The sequence below is a fragment of the Cryptomeria japonica genome, unplaced genomic scaffold, assembly GCF_030272615.1.
Source record: "Cryptomeria japonica unplaced genomic scaffold, Sugi_1.0 HiC_scaffold_168, whole genome shotgun sequence".
In the NCBI taxonomy this organism is placed as follows: Eukaryota; Viridiplantae; Streptophyta; class Pinopsida; order Cupressales; family Cupressaceae; genus Cryptomeria; species Cryptomeria japonica.
The window spans coordinates 312,501-317,258 of NW_026728990.1; the positions used below are offsets into that span (position 1 = coordinate 312,501).

The window sequence follows — 4,758 nt, forward strand, 5'->3', positions numbered from 1 at the left end:
GGGAGCGCTCCGATGTGTGCTCCAAGGTGCGGCGTGCACGAAGTCCGAGCCCGGTTTGCCCCGGGTGCGCACCTCGCGTGCACCTTCGCCGGGGTGAGCACCTTGGTGTGCAGACCTTGGTTGGGTTGCGCGCCCTGGTGCGCACCAAGGAGCGCTCTGAAGTGTGCTCCAAGGTGCGGCGTGCACGAAGTCGGAGCCCGGTTTGCCCCGGGTGTGCACCTCGGGTGCGCACCTCGCGTGCACCTTCGCTGCGGTGGGCACCTTGGCTGGGTTGCGCGCCTTGGTGGGCACCATGCAGTGCACGAAGTCGGAGCCCGGATTGCCCCGGGCGCGCACCTCCGCCAGGGTGGGCACCTTGGTGCGCACAACTTGCCTGGGCTGCGCACCAGGAAGGGCTCAAGATGGCACCCGCGTTCCGTTTTTTTCACTATCTTTCAGAACGGAAATTTTAAAATCTCGTTTTTTTTTGCCTTTTCTGGAAATTAGTGAAGGCAGCGCATCAAAGGTGCGCAACGCTGGTGCGAACCTGGGAGCGCTCCGATGTGTGCTCCAAGGTGCGGCGTGCACGAAGTCGGACCCCGGTTTGCCCCGGGTGCGCACCTCGCGTGCACCTTGGTGCGCACACCTTGGCTGGGTTGCGCGCCCTGGTGGGCACCATGGTGCGCACCAAGGAGCGCTCCGAAGTGTGCTCCAAGGTGCGGCGTGCACGAAGTCGGAGCCCGGTTTGCCCCGGGTGCGCACCTCGCGTGCACCTTCGCCGCGGTGGGCACCATGGCGTGCACGAAGTCGGAGCCCGGTTTGCCCCGGGTGCGCACCTCGCGTGCACCTTCGCCGGGGTGGGCACCTTGGTGTGCAGACCTTGGCTGGGTTGCGCGCCCTGGTGGGCACCATGGTGCGCACCAAGGAGCGCTCCGAAGTGTGCTCCAAGGTGCGGCCTGCACGAAGTCGGAGCCCGGTTTGCCCCGGGTGTGCACCTCGGGTGGGCACCTTGGTGCGCATGCCTTGCCTGGGCTGCGCACCAGGGCGGGCTCAAGATGGCACCCGCGTTCCTTTTTTTTCACTATCTTTCAAAACGGAAATTTTAAAATCTCATTTTTTTTTGCCTTTTTCTGGAAATTAGTGAAGGCAGCGCATCAAAGGTGCGCACCTCGCTGCCCACCACGGTGCGCAACGCCGGTGGGCACCCGGGAGTGCTTCGAAGTGTGCTCCAAGGTGCTGCGTGCACGTTGTCGGAGCCCGGTTTGCCCCGGGTGCGCACCTCGCGTGCACCTTCGTCGGGGTGGGCACCTTGGCTGGGTTTGCCCCGGCTGCGCTCCGAAGCGGGGTTATTGGAGCGCCGCCTCTTTTTTTGTCGGAGCGTTTGGTGGGGTTTCTCGCATTGGCTCTTCCGAGGCCCGGTTGCCACCCTGGCGCGCACGAAGTCGGAAGTAGGGTTAATTGCCCGGGTGCGCACCTTTGCCAGGGTGGGCACCTTACCTGGGCTGCGCACCAGGGCGGGCTCAAGATGGCACGCGCGTTCCGTTTTTTTCACTATCTTTCAAAACGGAAATTTTAAAATCTCCTTTTTTTTTTGCCTTTTCTGGAAATTAGTGAAGGCAGCGCATCAAAGGTGCGCACCTCGCTGCCCACCTTGGTGTGCTCTGAGGTGCGCACCCGGGAGCGCTACGAAGTGTGCTCCAAGGTGCGGCGTGCACGTTGTCGGAGCCCGGTTTGCCCCGGGTGCGCACCTCGCCTGCACCTTGGCCGGGGTGGGCACCTTGGCTGGGTTTGCCCAGGGTGCGCTCCGAAGCGGGGTTACTGGAGCGCCCCCTCTTTTTTTGTCAGAGCGTTTGGTGGGGTTTCTCGCATTGGCTCTTCCCAGGCCCGGTTGTTGGGTGCGCTCCCACCCTGGCGCGCGCGAAGTTGGAAGTTGGGTTAATTGCCCGGGCGCGCACCTTCGCCAGGGTGGGCACCTTGGTGCGCACACCTTGGCTGGGCTGCGCACCAGGGCGGGCTCAAGATGGCACCAGCATTCCCTTTTTCTCACTATCTTTCAAAACGGAAATTTTAAAATCTCGTTTTTTTTTTGCCTTTTATGGAAATTAGTGAAGGCATCGCATCAAAGGTGCGCACCTCGCTGCCCACCTTGGTGTGCTCCGAGGTGCCCACCACGGTGCGCAACGCCGGTGCGAACCCGGGAGCGCCCCGATGTGTGCTCCAAGGTGCGGCGTGCACGAAGTCGGACCCCGGTTTGCCCCGGGTGCGCACCTCGCGTGCACCTTGGTGCGCACACCTTGGCTGGGTTGCGCGGCCTGGTGGGCACCATGGTGCGCACCAAGGAGCGCTCCGAAGTGTGCTCCAAGGTGCGGCGTGCACGAAGTCGGAGCCCGGTTTGCCCCGGGTACGCACCTCGCGTGCACCTTCGCCGGGGTGGGCACCTCGGCTGGGTTGCGCGCCCTGGTGCGCACCAAGGAGCGCTCCGAAGTGTGCTCCAAGGTGCGGCGTGCACGAAGTCGGAGCCCGGTTTGCCCCGGGTGCGCACCTTCGCCGCGGTGCGCACCATGGCGTGCACGAAGTCGGAGCCCGGTTTGCCCCGGGTGCGCACCTCGCGTGCACCTTCGGCGGGGTTGCGCGCCCTGGTGGGCACCATGGTGCGCACCAAGGAGCGCTCCGAAGTGTGCTCCAAGGTGCGGCGTGCACGAAGTCGGAGCCCGGTTTGCCCCGGGTGCGCACCTCGCGTGCACCTTCGGCGGGGTTGCGCGCCCTGGTGGGCACCATGGTGCGCACCAAGGAGCGCTCCGAAGTGTGCTCCAAGGTGCGGCGTGCACGAAGTCGGAGCCCGGTTTGCCCCGGGTGCGCACCTCGCGTGCACCTTCGCCGCGGTGGGCACCATGGCGTGCACGAAGTCGGAGCCCGGTTTGCCCCGGGTGCGCACCTCGCGTGCACCTTCGCCGGGGTGGGCACCTCGGCTGGGTTGCGCGCCCTGGTGCGCACCAAGGAGCGCTCCGAAGTGTGCTCCAAGGTGCGGCGTGCACGAAGTCGGAGCCCGGTTTGCCCCGGGTGCGCACCTCGCGTGCACCTTCGCCAGGGTGGGCACCTCGGTGCGCACACCTTCTCAATGTTTTCTTGCCTTTTCTGGAAATTGGTGAAGGCAGCGCATCAAAGGTGCGCACCTCGGTGTGCTCCGAGGTGCGAACCCGAGAGCGCTCCGAGGTGCCCACGAAGTCGAAAGTCGGGTTAATTGCATTGTTTTCCCCGGGTGCGCTCCGAGGTGCGCAACATCGGCGCGCACCAAGGAGGGCTCCGAAGTGTGCTCCAAGGTGCGCACGATGGCGTGCACCTCTGGTGCGCACGATTCGGAGCTCGGTTTGACCGGGGTGCGCACACCTTGGCTGGGTTGCGCACCTTTTGTGCGCTCCAAGGTGCGCACGAAGTCGGAGCTCGGTTTGCCCCGGGTGCGCACCTTCGCCAGGGTGCGCACCTTGATGCGCACGCCTTGGCTGGGCTGCGCACCTTGGTGGGCGCCATGGTGCGCACCTTTCGTGCGCTCCAAGGTGCGCACGAAGTCGGAGCTCGGTTTGCCCCGGGTGCGCACCTTGGTGGGCGCCATGGTGCACTCCGAGGTGCCCAAGATTGGTGCGCACCAAGGAGCGCTCCGAAGTGCGCTCCAAGGTGCGCGCGAAGTCGAAAGTTGGGTTAATTGTCCGGTTTGCCTCGGGTGCGCACCTTGCGTGCACCTTCGCCAGGGTGGGCGCCTTGGTGCGCACACCTTGGCTGGGCTGCGCACACCTTGGCACCCGCGTTTCCTTCATTTTAAATTTTTTTTTTTTACAATCTCTCAAGTGGGAAATTCTATAATCTCAACTTTTTTTGCCTTTTCAGGAAACTTTTGAATGGAGCGCATCATTGGTGCGCTCCGAAGTGTGCTCCAAAGCTCTCTCCAGCTGCGTGCACCTGCCCCGGCCGCGCACCCGGCCCCGCCCAGCTTCGCTCACCTGTCCCGGGCGTCTGGTGCGGAACCTTAGAGTAAGAAACATCACCGTGCACCTTGGCCAACGTGCGCGACTCGACCGAGCGCGCACTGGCCGAGGTGCACACCGATTTCACCTGGGTGCGCGCGCAGCACCTCGGGCGCACCGGGGTGCGCGCACAACGCCCGGGTTGCACCGTGGCCTGTGTGCTCGGGGCGCCTCGGGTGCGCGCTCGGTGTCGCCCCCGCGCGCGCGGTAGTGCGGGCAGCGCACCCCGGCCCGGCCCGGCCCCGACGAGAACGCAAACGGGCAAAAGGTTTATTCAAATAGCATTGCGACGCCCGGCGAAAAACTAAAAAAGGGTGCAACACCGGGACTTCCCGGGAGGTCACCCATCCCAGTACTACTCCGGCCCAAGCGCGCTTAACTGCGGAGTTCTGATGGGATCCGGTGCACTAACGCTGGTATGATCGCACCCGTTATGAGCTTGTCGCAGTGTGTACTTAGCAAACCGCGACCCACGTGCGAATCCACCCCGGCCACCCACCCCCGTCGAGGTGCACACCCTCCCTCGCGAAGTGCGCCCCGTTCGCCAAGTGTGAGCCCTGCCCGGGTGCGCGCACCTTGCTAGGGCGTCGGGTGTGCACCCGGCCCGGCCTACGTGCGTGCACCTGGAGGGGGCGTCGTGTGCGTGCAGTGTCCCGTCTGCAACGCGGTGCCCACACACCACCTCGGGCGCAACGACCTGCGCTCACATGTGGGCCGAGTGCACCTTGGTGCATGTTCGGGGCGCCTCGGGTGCACGCTC

The 4,758-nt window shown here is 64.7% G+C and overlaps 1 non-coding gene across 1 annotated transcript; it reads right to left on the minus strand.

The window, feature by feature from the left end:
• Window positions 1-4,309: 4,309 nt before the first annotated feature.
• On the minus strand, window positions 4,310-4,428 carry LOC131867335 (5S ribosomal RNA). The gene has a single exon (XR_009365894.1). It is a non-coding gene; the product is annotated as a 5S ribosomal RNA (ribosomal RNA).
• Window positions 4,429-4,758: the final 330 nt, after the last annotated feature.